This window comes from Malaclemys terrapin, chromosome 3 (assembly GCF_027887155.1).
Source record: "Malaclemys terrapin pileata isolate rMalTer1 chromosome 3, rMalTer1.hap1, whole genome shotgun sequence".
In the NCBI taxonomy this organism is placed as follows: Eukaryota; Metazoa; Chordata; order Testudines; family Emydidae; genus Malaclemys; species Malaclemys terrapin.
In genome coordinates, this window is record NC_071507.1 from 176,810,032 (window position 1) to 176,830,068 (window position 20,037).

The window sequence follows — 20,037 nt, forward strand, 5'->3', positions numbered from 1 at the left end:
CTCTTTGCTGGATGCTTTAAGAAAAATCACCTGTAGTTCATTACCACCTGTCCCTTCACTTCTCTCTCTTTAAGGTCAGTCCTGAATACATAATTAATTAAGAAAAATTGTTTGTCAGGAAATCTGATCTTATGGTTAGCTTGTAAGTTTTGTAGTAAGCCAATTGTTATAAGTGGGACTTTGGGCTGAGGATGGTAAATTTCTGGACAGATCTAAACAGCTAATTTAGCTAATGTGTGAAAAACATTTCTGATACTGGCTTTTAAGTTGTTAAAATAAAGCTGCTCTAAAATGGACTTGCATAAGAATTCAAACAATCAGAAAGTTGCATCATAGTATCTGATCACTGTACATGAGGAAGTGGCCCAAACTCTAGTGAGCTAGTTAAAACTGCACTGAGGGAAACATGGTGATAGTCTTGAACTTTCTGGTTAGGATGACCAGATAGCAAGTGTGAAAAATTGGGACAGGTGGTGGGGAGCAATAGGTGCCTATATAAGAAAAAGGCCCCAAAATCGGAACTGTCCCTATAAATTGGCTCATTAAGAAGGATGTCATGTCACTTAATTGAGGCTTAATAGATCACTTTGAAGACAAAAAGTGCTGTATAAGTACAAAGCAGCATTATCTTTCTTAGTAGCTAAAATATATATATATATATATATATAACCATAAGCGCCAACTCCGTGGGTACTCCAGGGATGGAGCACCCACGGAAAAAAATTAGCTGGTGCTTAGCACCCACCAACAGCCAAGCTCCCTTCCCTCCCCCTCCCCCCCCTGCTCCCATGCACCTACAGCCCCTGCCGATCAACTCCTCCCCCTCCCTCCCACCTCCCCCAGCACCAGAACACCCAGTTGAAAAGGAACCCTCCCCAGCCCGGTGAAAATGAGCGAGTGATGGAGGCAGGGGGGATGGAGTGAATGGGGCGGGGCCTTGAAGAAGGGGCTGGGCAAGGGTGTTCGGTTTTGTGCGATTAGAAAGTTGGCAACCCTACTTGGAATTAGAAATTATCTTCTCATTTATAACCACTAGGAATTGAATTATGTTTTCCATTTTAGAATTATAGCAGTAATTCACTCTAAATGTGGGCTACCAGAAGGCAAAGTCAATATTTATTTTACAGATAAAACTTCAAAAAAAAAAAAAAAAACAAACAACTGGCATGTGACTACTTATTCAGCAATTCTACAAATTAAGTCTTTTATAATAAACAGTTAAGAGGCATATTCATTTAGAACATATCTGGGCAAACACATCTAGGATTATTTCACAATACTTTTTTGTCAAGATAAAACCAGGTTATCTGTTAACTGAGTGCATCCACAAATATTAGTCAATCTAGTCCGGATGAAGTTCCAATCATAAAGCACAGTAAAGCAAAGACAGGATTGACATGTGCAACAGTATATTTAAAGTTTGCTGATATTTTTGTACTAGTCTCTCATATTAGGTTTTAGTGCTTTCCAAAGTTTATATTTCCCAAAGCACTGAACAGGTTATCAAGTAAATACACCATCCAAAGTTTTAAAATTGCATTATTACAAAATTTTTAAAAGCATAAACTTTGGACAATCTGTAATCCTCAGCAATACTCTACTACACATTAGTTGATGATCAAGGCAACTAATTTTACAGAGACTAGAAAAGAAACTAAGACTTCCTTTCTCACTGCTACACATACGTAATGCACTATGATATCATTGCTTGTTAATAATTCATTTGCCAAGTAGTTACATTGGTTGAAAAAATATCTGAGTTTTTGATCTACAGACCTTTCCACAAAAAAGCTCCAATCCTTTCAAATGACATGATTTTTTCTTTCATTGTTTCTGGCCACCTGAACAGAAATCTATGCATATTTTTCCATTCAACTTTTCCTTTGTATTCGCTAAAAAGGCATATGTCACACCTCATCAGGCAGAACTACATTAACACTGGTAGCTCTTGTGCACCCTGGAGAATCACTGATGCAATGAAGAGCATACTTTAGGGTTAAAGGAGACGTGGAAAATCCTTTAGCAAACAGAAAGGAATGAAGAACTGATATTTTTAATAAATATTTTCAGTGAAATCCTAGCCCAACTGAAGTAAATAGTTTTGCCATGGACTTTAATGGGACCAGAATTTCACTCACGCTTTGTTATTTGTAATTTTTCTTTCATGGATCATACAGTTTTGAAATTTATTTTATAATGTAAGTTATATAAAATAAAGTCAAAATCAGAAAATGTTTTGATATTAACAAAATATAATGTTTCAATTGACCCCAAATAAAGGTTTTTCAAAAATTTCATTTTGCAGAAAGTTTCAAATTTTTTCTTTTGTTTTTATCTGGAATAAAAAAATTTCAAAATCACAGAATTCCCAGCAAAACAAAAATTCCAGTTCCCACACAGTTCTAGATATATTACCTTTTTTTATTTAATAGCCCGGTTTTATTAATTTTCCCTGTTCATATTCCAGGCTATGAAAAATCTATCTGTTTTAACCTGGATGAAACACTGACCCCCCTGAGACAAAATATCCTGTCTGTGCAGAAGAAGGATTAGGGGAGGTGCTGCTATATTTTGAGATTTGGGCTTCTTGGTCAATGTGATGCTATAGAGCACAGGTGTGTTTCTTCTTTCCTCACCATCTGAACAGCACCTGACAAAGTAAAACTGATGAGGAGGCAAAAGGCATGGTCCCTGCCCAGAAGAGAAAAGCCTAGTGACATAAAAATGGTAAGGAAGGGTGATACAATCAAAACACACACAAGTGTCATACGTATGTTCTTTTGCTTTATAAAAATATATATGTAAATTATGAACAACTTGTGGGATTCCTGCTCTTCCACCACTCTTCATGTATTGCTCACCTTCTTTGATTGTACATTCTTCAGGGCAAGGACCACATCTATGTCTATGGACAGCACCTAGCAAAATGGGGCTCCAAACCCAATCAGGGCACCTGAGCTCTACTAAAGTAAAAACATTGCAACTAAGTAACTTACTTTTCTTGTAGGGATTAGCGGTGGCTACATATTTTGTGTAATGGCAGGACAACTGTATAATATTCTGCCTGAACAATGGTAGGCATAGTTCTACAGAATTTGTATTTGAAAATGGATTTCACATCTCTGTGTTAAGATCCCTTTCTTCTGTTATATAAAGGCAACAGCATGAATCTTAATTTCTTTTTATGTATATTAAGTTATTCTACTTCAAAAGGCAGCCTCTACCACAGTGTAATGTGAAATTGTTTTGATTTTTTTAGAAAATGTGGCTGAATAGCCTCAGCATAATTTGCTCATGCCAGTACCCCTGATGCTCCACTTCAGTGCCCAAAATGCTGTTGCCTCTTCTACTGTGTGTGCCAATGCACATTTATTAGAAAACAAATTCTTGTCTCCAAGGGTAGAACTGAATATGTAGTAATATGCATACACATGAATTGTGTTAATTCTATTTATCATAACTAAATTTCATGGTTCAGATTATTAATAAAAGATATGTGAAAAATGTTTTGAGTACTTTATGTCACATATTTGTCTTCACCGTACCTAAAGGAGAAAACACCCTATGTGCTCAAGACAATCAATAATTTGTCATTACTCACCCTAAACTGTAATGACAGTCTTCAAGTATAAATCAATACATATTCCAATAAATATTTATAATTTTGACTAATATTTTGTTTTCATGCCATGAGTCAACTAGCACCAACCAATGCTGGCTGCACTTCTGGGAGACACCTTTAAAAATGCCATGAGTCCTACCACGGATACAATATTGCAGCAACTGTAGCCACTGAAGCGGGGAACAAGAATTCTGGAAAGCAAAGTGAATCAGCAAAGTCAAGAAAAGAACTTACGATCTCAGGCAAATCACAACCCTCTTTGTGCTTCAATTGATCAGTCTCTGAATTGAAGAAAATATTAATCTTCATAGGCAGCGGGTGAAGCTTCCCCTTGAGGAGGCTAGCGCCTGCCCCACCTCTTCCAGCTGAGGCCCCGCCTCTTCTGGTCGAGGGCCCCACCCGAGGCCTCTGCTCTCAGCCCCGCATCGTGGCCCCAGCCAGGGTGGTGGAGGGCGGCTGAGAGCTCGGCCCCTCCCCAACATGGCCCTGGCTGGGGTTGGGGGGGCAGAGGGCTGAGAGATCAGTCTCAGTCAGGGTCGAACTCTCAGCCTTGGCCAGGACTGCGGTGAAGCTCTCGGCCCTGGCTGGAGCTCCGAGCCTGGAGCCCCTCCCCGCATTCTGCCTCTTCTGCCTGCAGCCCTGACCATGGCCCCACCACCCCATTCTGACCCTTACCCTGCAGCACTGCCCCCATTCCACCCACGGCCCTGCCCCGCCCTTCCCCATGGCCCTGCCCTATTCCACCCCATTCTGCCTCTCCCTCCCCCCGAGACCCAACCCCCACTCGCTCCTTCCCCCCTGACCGCTACTGCAGCCCCGAGACCAGAAAAGTTCTGTGCTCCGAGCTCCTCTAGTCCTGAGGCTGTAGCCGGGGGGAGATTTTTCTGGGGGCCTCAAATCCACCACTGCCCCTACCCCCAGAAGCACAAGGTTTGGGGAGGCTTAGCCTCCCTCAGCCTCCATTACACGTCGCCTATGTTCATCTTTGTAAGTCATGTAGAGATCAGAGGTGTACTATGATGTGCACAGTATTTTATGACAAGTTTCAGAGCATCCGAAGAAGTGGGCTGTAGTCCACGAAAGCTTATGCTCTAATAAATTTGTTAGTCTCTAAGGTGCCACAAGTACTCCTGTTCTTCTTTTTACAGTATTTTATGCTAATTATAATTCCTACTGATTAACTTCCCAGCACTCTAGGATCTCTTTGGTTTTCTCAGAAAAGTTGTTTGAACTGACAAATTATAAAAGAGCCAACTTTTTAGAGCAAAATATGCCAAAAACCAACATCGGATGTCCCAAATACAAGAAGTGAGCTGTATAAGGCTTTTTCCAAGGTTCAGAACAGCAACAAAAAAAGCTTATTAATTAAAACATTACTATGTATAAATATAACCCTTATCTCTGAGATCACTTGAAATATAGATAACAAACAGCCATGCCTATATTAGCATAAAATTTGATCTTAGAATTTTTAAAAAATAATAATTGCAGTATTTTAGTACTTCGGCAGTAATCACCCTACACACACAAAAAAAATCCCGTATTCATTTTACAATGTGTAGCATTTCTGAGACATTATTCTCTGTTGACTTCAGAGATTGCCTTTGAATAGCAGATGTTTTTAACTGTTCCAAAGGAGGTGAAGTATCATAATGGAGAACCTGAACCTGCCATTTTGTAATTCACAAAAATTTGCTCCTAGACTGGTGTGTGAAATAATCCTAGAATTTCGCTCACACATATGTGTACCTACAGTATCTGCCTACCTACTGATGCGGCACCACCAGCACTGTCACAGCCAAGTGCTTTATTCTCCCTTTTCTTTAGTCACATGACATTTGAGTGGCACACACAGAAGACTGTAGTAATCAAATAGTTACCCAGGAACATTCTCCATTGCAAACTAGCAGAGGGTTGAGGAACACTGCACAGCTGGAGAGCAAGTCAGATAAATTAGCCCTCTCCTTTTGGGACCTCAGTATATTGGTCAACGAAAAACAAAACAGAAAATACTTATTCTGCAGGAATTAAAAAACGTAATACAAAATACATTATGTACACCCTACCTTACCTACAAAGATGACACCATGCTTGCATAAAGATAGCATTTTTAAAAAAGTATCAAAGCTCTATCATCCCTACTGACTTGGAAAATCTAATCTAAAACTGGTGTGGGGCACAATATCAAAAAGATGTATGAGTAAAGAGTAGCAAAATTAATTTTTAAACATAATTTTGGCCCAACATGCCATAATATCTTATATAAATATAATGGAATAAATTCTTTGATAGCAAAACTCCACCAAAATCAAGCGTTAACATTAAAAAGCCAAAATCATTTTAGCAAGTACCATCCTGTAGCACTAAAGTCAAAACGAGCTGATACTTTTCCTTCACCTGCTCCTCACTGTGCTCTGGACACACACCCACGTTCACACCCAGACACATTCCACTTATCACAGCTGTTGCCTTTTTCTGACTCAGGCTGGGAGTCTCTCTCCTGCTGCTTGAATAGGAATCCCAGCTGACTCCACTCCTGAATTCTAGTACTACCCACACCCTCTACACAGATACACAGCAGCCCTTTTGGGACAGAGGGAGAGTGCTGCTGCAATGTTAGGAGTGAGGGAGAAAGTTTACCAAAAGCCAAGGATGAAGTCAGCTGGAATTCAACTTCAGGCAACAGGAGAAACATTTTTTGCATGTGTGGAGGAGGGCAGCAGCTGCGAAATGTGTGGAATTTGACCTGCTGAGGTTGAGTGGGTTTGTGGCCAGAAAAGTGCATTGAGGGAAGTGAAAAGATTAAAAGACATCCCACATACTGCAAAATGGAAGTTACAAGATGGAAGGTCAGAGCTACTTAAAATCTGAAACATTCACATGCACCACTTAGCTCCTCTGTTATTTATGAATGTTAACTGATGTATTCTTTTAATACATACATATCTGTACAACTTGTGTTAACTGTGACAATGCGGTTCTGGCGGAACCCAACTGAGAGTGCCAATTCAGGACAAATTGCTCAAACAGGGCAGTTACAGCCCCAGGCTGGGGTTTCTCCACCTCTAAGGCAAACCAAACCAGCCAGACTAGGAGGACTTCGGTCTCATCCCACTGGCTAACCGCAAGTCTCACAAGCAATCTCCTTAGACACTCCAGTTTCCCAGTATTACCACCAGTGCCACACGTTATGGGGACAAATGGTTATGAAAACCAATACCCCAGTAAAAGAAAAAAGTTCTCCTGATCCCAAAGGACCAAGCCCCAGACTCAGGTCAATATACAAATCAGATCTTACCCACAAATCACGCTGCTGCCAATCCTTTAGAATCTAAAATCTAAAGGTTTATTCATAAAAGGAAAAAGATAGAGATGAGAGTTAGAATTGGTTAAATGGAATCAATTATATACAGTAATGGCAAAGTTCTTGGTTCAGGCTTGCAGCAGCGATGGAATAAACTGCAGGTTCAAATCAAGTCTCTGGAATACATCCCCAGCTGGGATGGGTCATTCAGTCCTTTGTTCAGAGCTTCAGTTTGTAGCAAAGTTCCTCCAGAGGTAAGAAGCAGGATTGAAGACCAGATGGAGATGAGGCATCAGCCTTATATAGTCTTTTCCAGGTGTAAGAACACCTCTTTGTTCTTACTGTGGAAAATTACAGCAAAATGGAGTCTGGAGTCACATGGGCCAGTCCCTGCATACTTTGCTGAGTTACAAGGCGTACCTGCCTTCTCTCAATGGGTCCATTGTATAGCTGATGGTCCTTAATGGGCCATCAAGCAGGCTAGGCAGAGCTAATCTCAGCTTGTCTGGGATGTCACCCAGAAGCATAGCATAAGTTTGCCATACAGACAGTATAGAGCCAACACTCATAACTTCAACCACAAAACTGATACACACACAGACAGCACAATCATAACCAGTAAACCATAACCTTGTCCTAGACACCCCATTTGACCCCCTTTACACAAGATTTGGGTGCCACTACAGGAGCTTGGTTGCAACAATGATCTATACGGTCCCAGTTTATGTCAATAACGTCACATTAACACAGTTACATTTTCCTTTAAACTGCATATTTGCAGAGACAAAATATTCTCTATTCTAGGGAGATGTCTGCGTTATAGGAATATCAAGCTATGCTGGGCAAGTATGGAGCCACACTTAGGGTATGTCTACACTACGAAATTAGGTCGAATTAATAGAAGCCGGTTTTATAGAAATCGGTTGTATACAGCCGATTGTGTGTGTCCCCACATAAAATGCTCTAAGTGCTCTAGTCGGCGGACCGCGTCCACAGTACCGAGGCTAGCGTCGACTTCCGGAGCATTGCACTATGGGTAGCTATCCCACAGTTCCCGCAGTCTCCGCCGCCCATTGGAATTCTGGGTTGAGATCCCAATGCCCGAATGATGCAAAACAGTGTCACAGGAGGTTCTGGGTACATGTCGTCAGGCCCCTCCCCCTCCGTCAGAGCAACGGCAGACAATAGATTCGCGCCTTTTTTGCTTCCATTTGCTTCTCTGGCTTTGTGGTAGGCTTGCCGTAACTCCTTAATTTTCACGTGGCACTGCTGTGTGTCCCTGTTATGGCCTCGGTCCTTCATGGCCTTGGAGACCTTTTCCAATACTTTGCCATTTCTTTTACTGCTACGTAGTTCAGCTAGCACTGATTCATCTCCCCATATGGCGAGCAGATCCCGTACCTCCCGTTCGGTCCATGCTGGAGCTCTTTTGCGATCCTGGGACTCCATCATGGTTACCTGTGCTGATGAGCTCTGCGTGGTTACCTGTGCTCTCCACGCTGGGCAAACAGGAAATGAAATTCAAACGTTCGCGGGTCTTTTCCTGTCTACCTGGTCAGTGCATCTGAGTTGAGAGTGCTGTCCAGAGCGGTCACAATGAAGCACTGTGGGATAGCTCACGGAGGCCAATAACGTCGAATTCCGTCCACACTACCCCAATTCCAACCCGCAAAGGCCGATTTTATCGCTAATCCCCTCGTCGAAGGTGGTGTAAAGAAACCGGTTTAAAGGGCCCTTTAAGTCGAAAGAAAGGGCTTCGTCGTGTGAACGTGTCCAGGCTTAATTTGATTTAATGCTGCTAAAGTCGACCTAAACTCGAAGTGTAGACCAGGCCTGAGTCATAGGAAGTGAGCTGTCTCAGCCTCTTAGCCAGGTTATTACACTGAGACAGAAGAAAACCGTCAGTGACTCCATCCTGCAAACTGGTCTTAAATGACACTACCAATCCCTGACAGAACAAGTTTCATTTTGAGGAAGCCCCTTCCTATATCATAACATTTTTTTTTTCTGAGACAGAAGAAAAAGCATCAATTGGCTAAGTGTGCAGATTTGAAAGATTCCACACAGGAACTGGTGAGGATCAGAGTGGAATAACTCGATGGTGAGCCTCTGACAAAACAGTGGTTTGTGGTCAGTAGGAGCCCTACTCATTTTCAGAGGAAGAATAAGAAAAGTCTGTGGAAGCATAAGTAGGCAGGGCCAACCGTTCCCCCTCCCCCGTATATAGTTGAGAAACAAAATAAGGAAAGAACACAAACATTTTTCATTCCTATATTTAATGTAGCAAGCCCTTATCAATTTCCCCATCAAGACCAATATGACAATGAAAATCATGTGGCGCAGTGGTCCCCAACCTTTTCCGTCTGGCGGGTGCCAGACAACGAGCCACGGAGGACCGTGGCGGTGGACGAGCATGCGCTGAAATGCCACCAACAAGCGGCAACATCCAGAGGTGTCGCTGCCGAAATGCCGCCGAAAATCAGAGGCATTTCGGCGGCAACGCCTCTGGATGACGCTGCTTCTCGGCAGCATTTCGGCGAATGTTTGTCCACTGGCCAGTACGCAGGCGCACTTAGACGCCCCGGCGGGCGCCATGGTGCCCACGGGCACCGCGTTGGGGACCCCTGGCTTACAGGGCTTGTTTATACTGCAAAAAAAACCACCAACAACAACGAGTCTCAGAGCCCATGTCTACAACCTCAGATTCACGCTACGGCAATAAAATAGCCATGTAGCTATACCCGCTTAGTCCAGAGCTTGGGCTTTGTAACACCCTTTCCCCACCCCAAGCTTCAAAAGACCAAGCTCCAGCCTGAGCGGGAACATCTGCATGGCTATTTTTAATGCTGTAGTGCTATAGTGCAAGCCCTGTGAGCCTCCCGCGGCAGTGCTTTGAAGTGTGAGTGTGGTCACATGCAAGCGCTGGGAGAGAGCTCCCAGTGCTCCTGGTAACCCACCTCCACGAGGGGATTAGCTCCAAGTACTGGGAGCATGGCTCCCAGTGCTCAGAGCCTGTTTACTCTAGCGCTTTAAAGCGCTCAGACTTGCTGCACGCAGGGGGGTTTTTTTCACCCCCCTGAACCAGCAAGTTAGAGCGCTATAAAATGTAAGTGTAGACAAGCCCATCTGTATTCATGAGCTCTGCAGCTTGTTTTGTGGGGTGGGGTGGTTTGCAGTGTAGACACACCCATAGTCACACAAGCATCACACATTAAACCCAAGTACGCACTTAATGATTCAAAGCAACATTTAACTTCTTTAGAAATTCATCAGTAAGCATATATATTCACTGCAGAGTTAACTCGGGTTTTTACTCAGGTGTTGCCCCTAATCCCTCTCCCTTTAATTAGCTGGCTCATCTGGGGCTGTAGGGTAAAACCCAGTGCTTCTTTCACATAGGCTGGTAAACAGCCCACTGAGTGCTGATGGTTCTCCAATACTTTCCCCATAGTTTCCCTGTGTACTCACAAGGACATACAAGTTCTTCCACAATTCACTGGGAAAGACTCGCAGGACAAACAACAATGGGATGTGCTCCCAGGAGTCATAACAACAAACATGGGTGTGTGCAGCACCAGTGAGCAGCATTTAAAGTGTCTGTATGTGGGGCAGGGAGCAACAGAGATGAGGTGGGGTGGAAAGAGAAGCAGCACCACAATGATGGGCCCCAGGAACTCACTGCACCACCAGAGAGACTTTCCCAACCTCACTGACAGTCACTTCACTCCCCAATTCCCAAGAGAGTCTCCCAACCCCACTGTCACTTCACCCTGGCTCCAGAGGTACCCCAACACCACTGTCACTTCATCTCCAACCTGAGGGACCCCCAGTCCCACTGAGTATCACCATCCCCTCGGTCCCATATCTTCAGAGAGACACCCCTAATCCTAAAAAAACAGAGAGTCCTGTGGCACCTTTAAGACTAACAGATGTATTGGAGCATAAGCTTTCGTGGGTGAATGCCCACTTTGTCGGATGGGCGGGGCTGGCTGCACTCCGGCCGGAGTCCTGCCGGCAGAGTGGGGATGCCGCGCTCCGGCCGGGAGAGCAGGGCCGTGGGGCTGGCTGTGCTCCGGCCGGTGCTCTGGCCAGGGGAGCGGGGCCCCCAAAGACTACTGCCGTCGGCCTGCCACGCCGACTACCGGGAGGGCTCCGCGCCACTCTGCAGCCCGCTTCGAGCAGGGCGCTTCCCTCCTCTGCACTGCCGCCCCCTACATCGGTCCGCGGAGGGAAGTACGCGGGCTGGAGCCGGCCCTGCCAGGGACAGAGGTGAGAACCCCAGGGACAGGCCAGGGCTGCAGGGAGAGTTGCTCCTGCTGCAGCCGCTGGGGAATGGATCCCAAACTCCCCGCGGCTGCCAGACTCACCCCGCGCTTGCTGCAGCCACCGGGGCCAGACTCGCCCCGCGTTATAAAAGAATTCACGTTATCACGGGGAACGTTATAGCGGGGTTCCAGTGTCATAAATAAGTATCAATAGCTTAATGAGCTAAAAATTGAATGTGATTATGTAATATATGTATAAAACATTATGAATTATCTGTGTTATGTGCATAAAGTTTTACTTTGTCTGGGGATATAATCCCCCACCCCGCTTTTTTTTCAGACCACTAAGCATTGCCAGTGAGGTCACAGTAACTTGGGTAAGGCTTTGCAGTGTGGCTTCTGACAACCACATGCCGATCATCCACGTCAACTCTGTAGTGAAGCCACACCCCATAACCACAACACTATCCCTTTACACTGAAGTAGTAATTGAAACAATTCACCAAACATAATGCCTACTATCAGAAAATCTTAAGTAGATGTTGTGACAGGTTGCCCCCCACCTCTGGGGTGCCACCTGATATACTGGGGTATCACTGAACCCACCTATTCTACCAGCCTGAGTTCCCTTACACTTTCCTGCTGAGCCAGGCCCTTATGGAAGAGGCTACATTTCCGTATATGAAGAAAATAAGTTTCAATTCTACAAACTGAAGCTCCTCTGTCATTCTCTCTCTCCCCCACCACACTTTTACTTTTCCCTCTCTCCTACTATCATTCATTCCTGTTATGCACGTTCATTATTGTCCCACATGGATTCTCTTTTCACACCTCATCCTGTCAATAGGCATACACCAATCCCACCACCCCCTGTCACTTAATTTCAAACTTCCTTGTGACTCTCCAAGTCTCTTTTCTTTCTTCTTCCCCACCCATTTCCTATAACTGTCCTATCACAAACTCCTCCTCCCACCTGCATTTCATTGTCCCCTAAATCAAATCAATTAAATTCTCCCACATCAAGAAACTGAGTTGACTCCCATTCCATCAAGTTCCCATTCATTAAATTAATTCACATATTTACTTAGTGTGTGGAATGCAATCAATTCTTTTAAAATTAATGTTTAGATTCTACTTATTAACCTCATCAATAACATGACCAACCCAGTTGGGAGCCAAACAGTCTGTAACGATTTAGGACTAACAATGCTACTGATTGTGGAAGCCTGGTGTCCAGGGGAAATTTATCTTTACTCCTGCGATCAAATCAACCCTTAAGCTTCTCTGTTAAAAAGATTTGAGCACCTGAGTCTTTCTATAAGGCATGTTTTCCAATCCATTCCAATCAATTATATATTTCAGACATAAGAGAAATATTTAGCGCGTGGAATCAATATTCACTACCTCATGGCTATGCACAACTTCCTGTATGACTTAACACACCTATACTGTTCTCTGCTTCTGAAGACAAAGATACAAAAATAGGGTAAAAAGAGTGGTGATTGGAGGGAGAAGAGAGAATGAACAAGTTCCAACTTGGGGAAGACAAGTAGGAGAGGAGAGAACAAGTTAAACACCCAAGATACCACTTTCAAGGTCACAAGAGGCAGTTTAGAAGATAGCACCACACAAAGCCAAGACTAAAGATAATAGGGCACTACCTTTGCCACTCTTCGTGATAGGAATTTAGCTGTAACAATCCTAAACTTTTCAACTCTGTTTACTGTAGTATTTGCAGAAGCACCACACACAACGTACGAGGAAGCTATGCTATATTAGTCATATCATCAGAACCTGCATTATAATAATAGAAGCAGCAGCTATGCCAACCTTGGCTACTAATAGGGTTACCATACGTCCAGATTTTCCCGGAAATGTCCGGCTTTTTGGGCCTCAAATCCCCGTCCCGGTGGAAATCCCAAAAAGCCGAACATGTCCGGGAAAATTGGGACATGCGGGGCCGGGGGTGCTGGGCCAGGCCCGGCAGAGCTGGGCCAGGGGCCGGGAGCCAGACCGGCGGTGCTGGGCCGGGGCCGGGCCGGCGGTGCTCGGCCGGGGGCTGGGCCGGCAGTGCTGGGCGGGCCAGGGCCTGGGCCGGGGTGCTTGGCCGGGGGCTGGCCCGGGGCCGGCACTCCAGGGCCCGAGCTGAGACAGGCTGGATACGCCGGGGGGGCCAGATTGGGCCACGCCTCCTCCCGCCACGCCTCCCCCCAGCTTACCTGCTGCCTGCTTCAGGCTTCCCGCGAATCAAATGTTCGCAGGAAGCAGGGGAGGGGGCGGAGTTGGGACGGGGACTGTGGGGAAGGGGTGGAGTTGGGGCGGGGGCGGGGCCCCATGGAGTGTCCTCTTTTTGGACACTCAAAATATGGTAACCCTAGCTACTAATAAATTAAAAACTGTGACACTGCCAAAAAATAGCAGCATTCTCTTCAGTTATTTTTACTTATGCCAAAAAAGCAAGAGACACCATTAGGGAATTATGACATGTTACAGTTGTCCTTTGGGCCAAGTTCACTGTTGTGACTAGATATGGATGAGCTCCACCTCTACCACTAACTTCCTTTTCTGGAATGACTTCAACAATGAGGCAATAAAGCCTTTGAAAGCAAAAAATCTCCACTGACATAAGCAGCATAAGCAGGAATAAGCTGTTGGTGCTTCTGCTGAAAGCAATGATTGCAAGGTAGAGGATAAAGTGCAGTTTATATCTATAAAAAACAATTACTCATCACTGTCCAAACCATCATGAAACTACTGCGAAAAGCACTGTTAAGCTAGAGCTGTGGCTGGGGAAGAGTTTTTGACTATCAGAATTACCACAGCAAAACCCACAGCTTTGTGGTTTCTTTTGCTGACCTGCTGAACTAAAGTTGTATTTCATACAATGGTAATAAAATAAATAACTGAAATACATTTTTATTGAATGCTGACAAACTAAAGGATTGTTTGTGTTTTCTTTTTCAAGGCATAAAGTCACATATAATCAAATAGAAAGGGCCAAGATTTTCCTCTCTGCCAATTCTCTCAGCGGGTTACTTGTAGGCTATTGCATAGTGGTGGACATCCATTTAACAGTATTGGGGCAAATGTAGCAAGAAAAGTAATTATTGAAAACAATATCTGACTGAGATGTAAGGCAGCAACTTCCAACCTAAAAAGCATTAAGAGATACTTGGGTGATATTCTTATATATTCATATTCATTGGCAAACCTAGAGCCTTAAAGGCAGTGCTCCTTTTCTTATGTGGTAAGTGGGTGTGTTCCCTTCTCCAGAAGAGCCAGACTAAAAGACTCCAACCGACGATTGCTCCCAAATGGACATGAGACTGTCTGGCTGAGGAGTAAGCAGACATTTGGAACAGGGTTAAGGCAGAGAGACAGCAATAAGGAACAGCGTTAGAAGCATGACATGAAAAAATTGTTTAGTAAATTTAATTAAAACATACTAAGGGTCATGGCGGCTTCTCCATCGCTGATAAATTTTAAATCAAGATTGGATGTTTTTCTAGAAGATGTTCTCTTGGACTTATTTTGGGGAAGTGTTATGGCCTGTGTTACACAGGAGGTCAGACTAGATGATCACAATGGTCCCTTCTAGCCTGGAAATCTATGAACTTACAGTTGTGTTTTTCTGGAGGTATGAAGTTCAAGGAACTACAGAATAAGCTTTGGGTTGCATCTTGTCAAGGTGAGCAAGAACTGAGGTCATATAAAAAAAAATAGAGACTAAATGTCTTGAGCCTATGTCTACACATTTCTTTAAAAAAGGAATTAACCCTCCTCAGGAGCCTAATTTTTGTGTCCTGGCTTCCAAATGGTCAATAGTTCAATAAGTATAAACTGAAAGCTCTCTCTGTCTGGAGGAAAATAGGTTCCAAGGTGAACTGGGGTATTGGTAGGAGTTATGGTGTAGCATCAGGAGGGGTGTAGTCTTATATATAAATAAGAACAGCGAAGGCCCAAACATTTAATTTTATCCAACAGTAGACATTTTTCCCCAGATAATTGTGTGTAAATGTGATAAAGCACACCATGTTTATAGAACAGCACACACATGCCCATTATGAACTTTTAAATCCAAACCAATTTTAACTACAAACGTAAGTCGGCAGTAAAGGCTGAATGGATTACTTACCATTTCTCAAGCAAATTTGCTTCTGAAAAGGATAGACAATGCAAAAGAGATTGGGAGACATACTCTACAACAGTGGTCACCAACCCATAGATTGCGATCGACTGGTTGATCCTGGAGCCTCTGCCAGTCAATCGTGATCTCTGGACACTAAAAGTTCGGTGGCGCAGCAGAGCTAAGGCAAGCTCCCCGCCTGCCCCGGCCCCACACTGCTCCAGGAAGCAGCCAGCACCACCCTGCAGCCCCTGCAGGGGGGCAGGGGTTTCCACACGCTGTTCCTGCCTGTAAGTGCCGCCCCCGCAAATCCCATTGGCCGGGAACAGGGAATTGTAGCCATTGGGAGCTGCGGGGGCGGTGCTTGCAGGCAGGAGCAGCACACTGAGACCCGTGCCCCCCCGGGGTTGCAGGGGCATGCTGGGCGCTTCCAGGAGCAGTGTGGGGCCGGGGCAGGCAAGGAGCCTGCCTTAGCCCCACTGTGCTGCCGCCTGGGAGCTGCCCGAGGTAAGTGCTGCCCGGCAGGAGCCCACACCCCAACCTCCAGCCCTGAGCCAGCACCCCATACCCCCCTCCTACACTCCAACATTATGCCCCAGCCTGGAGCCCCCTCCTACACCCAAACTTCCTCCCAGACCTTGCACCCCTCACCTTCTCCTGCACCCCAACTTCCTGCTCCAGGCTCAGCCCACAGCCCCCTCCCACACTCCGAACCCCTCGGCCCCAGCCCAGAGCCTACACCTCCTCCCAAACCCCAGCCCTCTGCCCCAGCCTGGTGAAAGTGAGTGAGGCTGGGGAAGAGCGAGCGATGGAGGGAGAGGGGGATAGAGTGAGCAGGAGGTGGGGCTTTGGGGAAGGGGCAGGGCCTCAGAGAAGGGGCAAGATAGATCCTGGGTTGCACTTAAATTCAAAAAGTGATCTTGTGCATAAAAAGGTTGGAGAGCAGTGCTCTACAAGCACAGTTCTAAGTCTTAGGCTTGTTTTCTTGCTTCCCAGAACACAATCTTGAGATATTTCAGCCCTAAAGGAACATTTGAAAAATAGAGGTGAGAATGAGAGTGTCATCTCATCCTTAACTATAGCATTGCAGTGAAGACAGATTAGAGAAAGTGCAAAAACACTTACATAAAATGTGATTAAAAATGTCACAGATTCATAAAAAGATGATACTGGAAATTCTAATTAGAGAAGTGATAGAGGAGCTCTTGAGAGAAATGAATACAGATAAAAAATGGTTTGCACTGTTCTCAGAAAGACAAGTTATGCTCAAAATAGTTACTAAGATTCTGCTGAGGAAAACATTAAAAAAACGTAGATACCTAATCAAGGTAAATTTATGTCTAAAATCTTAAAATCCCAAACGATATTCTGAAACTATTTACTCAATTCCTATTTTCCACACTGGATTAGACCCATTGTTCATGTAGTCCTGTCTGTTGTCTGACAACTGCCAGCATGGAATGACATAGAGGTAAGTGAAAGAACACCACAATAGGCAGATCTGGAATATTCAAGATCAAAAGGTGACTTGATCACAGTGTATAAATAATTTATGGGGAGAAAATACCAGGTACCAAAAGACTATTTAATCTATCAGGCAAAGGTGTAAGAAGAACCAATGGGCTAGAATTTAAAATGAGACAAAATTTAAGGTGGAAATAAGGGACTTTTTTGAAACAATGAGGGTAATTAACAACTGGAACAAAGTAACTGATCCATCACTTCCCTCGGTATGTCTTGATGTTTTCAAATCAAGACTGAATGCTTTTTTGGAGGATATGCTTTAGCCAAAAATAAGTTACTGGGCTCAATACGAGAGTTCTGTGGGGTCTGTGTTATACAGTCACTCCCCGACTTACGCAAGCGTTCCGTTACGCCTTGCGTAACTTGAATTTTGCATAAGTCGGAAACATATACCCAACAATTATGCAAAAAAAATAATAAATAAAAATAAATAAAACCTCCTATTGCTAGCTTACAGAACTCTTTCCGTAAGTGCGGATTTGCGTAAGTCAGGCTTGCGTAACCTGGGGGGCGTCTGTACAAGAAGTCAGACTAGATGATCTAATGGTCCCTCTTGTGTTAAAATCCATTAATCCAATCTGCCTCCATGAACATTTCATCCTAATCCTGAATAGTTAGAGAGGGGTTTAAACCATCAAACATGATGTTTATGTAACTTCTAAAACTCTTTGTTTGTGTTACCTCTTGTAACACTACATGAGTGAGACACTGCATGGATACTTCTGGTTTGTTAGTGGATGCAGCAAACAAAATTAGAACTAGCACTAATACTAGTTGCACTCCACTTGATACCTCTGGATGGCTATAACTTAGTATAATGTTCTTTGGTGTTTGGGTAGTTCTTGTGTGCGTTGACTTTACAGATACTATCTTGGTTCTTACCCTAACTAGCATGGTATCTGCAAAGGGAAGTAGTCTCATTAATGTACTAGAAATCTTTTAATATGTCATTGTAGTAGTTAATAAAAGGTGAAATGGTCAACCATAATTTATATAGACTTTGTTTGTTTGTTGACCCCTTCAAAGAACTCTAATAGACTTAGTATGAACCATGAGGGCACCCCACTACTAATCTTTTGCCATGAAGAAAGTTAGGCTATTTATCTCTATTTGTTTCCCATCTCTCATATACTTTTGAGTCCATGATAACACTTTGTCTCACTCCATGACTGCTGATATTTTTGGGTAGCCACTTGTGAGGGATCCTGTCAAAGACCTTTCAAAAGTCTATATAAATTATGGTTGACCATTTCACCTTTTATTAACTACTACAATGACATATTAAAAGATTTCTAGTACATTAATGAGACTACTTCCCTATGCAGACACCATGCTAGTTAGGGTAAGAACCAAGATAGTATCTGTAAAGTCAACGCACACAAGAACTACCCAAACACCAAAGAACATTATATTAAGTTATAGCCATCCAGAGGTATCAAGTGGAGTGAAACTAGTATTAGTGCTAGTTCTAATTTTGTTTGCTGCATACACTAACAAACCAGAAGTATCCATGCAGTAAGAAGTTACTCTAAACAGCGAAAAACAACCAGAAAGAAAGTTAGTTAATATTAAAGAGAGCAACTAAATGCAGAATGATATGGAGAATTAGAACAACAAATGTGCAGGTAACTGGGGACACCTCTTCCCCCCCAAAAAAAACCCATGACCAAGAAGAGAATATATTATCAAAAGTCATTTTACAAATGCCAGAAGTCAGGAGAACTGTTCTAGTTAATTGCAGAGAATCCTAACAAAAAGTTTAACACAATTCTTAGAACAAGTAAACCAAGCACAGAAAAGAAAAATATTTTAGACAGCAATAGTTCTATCATAAGGCCATCCAGGGCAGTTCCCCCGAGAAAAAGTGAGAAAATTAAACTGAAATGTAATAAATGTATCTTCATTACAGTTATGCACTTATTCAAAACTGTTTACTATTTCAACTTCGCAGAGGAATGATACTTATGGGGGCATCTTCTCCAGTGACTCAAATTATATGCTAATGTTTCAGTTGAAGACTCCAAAGCAGTAACAGAACCACCTCAATTTTATACCACATCCATCACAGTGGTATCTGAGCACTTCTTAAAGGTGACACTGTAACTTGGAGCAAATGGCCACAGCAGAAAATGAGAGTAATGTTTAAGTGTCCTTAGTTAACAAGTACACATACAGCTAAGTAGGACCCCACTTGAAATTGAGCCAGCAATGATATTTCAATACAGTATGTAGGTGAGGCAACATCTGGAATATTTTTTTTTAATTTAGCCTATTAGAAATGTGATATTATTGAGATGGAGAAGCTACAGTGAAGGGCAATTAAGATGACCAAGACTGCAGGAACTGGCAGAACAAAGCTGAAGAAAATTGATGGGAATAAAAAACACAGGTCCTGCAATAAAGAACATTTGGATCGTACATCACACAGAAAGAACCAGATCTTCAGAAAACTCAGATTTGCTTTTAATCATCATTTCAGTCTGAGGGCCTAATATCCTGCAAAGTTTTTGCATATTGCACTAAGTATTCATTTATATTAACTTAACCAACTATTTTAGCTACTAAGAGTAAAAGTTATTAGTGTTTGCTATAGATAAGAGCAGCAAGGGTCTGTCACATTGTAAAGGCAGGTAGTCAGTTGCTGAATTTTCTGTTTTTAAAGATTACTTCAGTTTAGAACGCAAGAGAGAATGAGACTTTGGCACTAGTGATTTGCAAAAATGTTTGTCCATTTGCCCATGACCCCTTTACGTCACAAATTAATATAGAAACCAGTATTGGATAAGATCCTTTGCAATAAGTCCCAGAAACCAGAGACAATAGAAGGAATACAGAATTTAAAGGAACAAACAGGGGAACCATTTTCATGCATATTCATGTGTATTTTAATAAATGTTATGTAATTTTAAACAAAGAATTAGCAGTCATTAATATTCTGTTATTACAAGACAATCTGCTTAATGCTGAGTCTGAGTATGTGTTTGTGTATAAAAATGTATGCTCTCAGCACTGACATCTGCTTGGCAGTAACAGTTATTAACAAGTGGTATTAATTAAAATTCTTGTTTAGAGCAAATTATTTCAGCAATAAAAAACAAAATGTGTATGATTTTTTGGAAGTAACCATACAACCTAAAGCCCCTCATGAGGCCCAATGCTCAGCTGAACGTTAAACAGCAATATGGTAGACTGGGGA

The 20,037-nt window shown here is 43.2% G+C and overlaps 1 protein-coding gene across 3 annotated transcripts in view; it reads right to left on the reverse strand.

Annotated features, from left to right (window-relative positions):
* Positions 1–20,037, reverse strand: part of MBOAT2 (membrane bound O-acyltransferase domain containing 2) — a 176,051-nt gene that overhangs the window by 61,988 nt on the left and 94,026 nt on the right. Inside the window, exon 2 of one of the 3 annotated variants that reach the window (XM_054023483.1) lies at positions 14,403–14,525. The exons of the other annotated variants lie outside the window; for them this stretch is intronic. The gene's annotated coding sequence lies outside the window, so the exon portion shown is untranslated. The remainder of the gene's footprint in view (positions 1–14,402; positions 14,526–20,037) is intronic. 3 annotated transcript variants of the gene reach the window in all.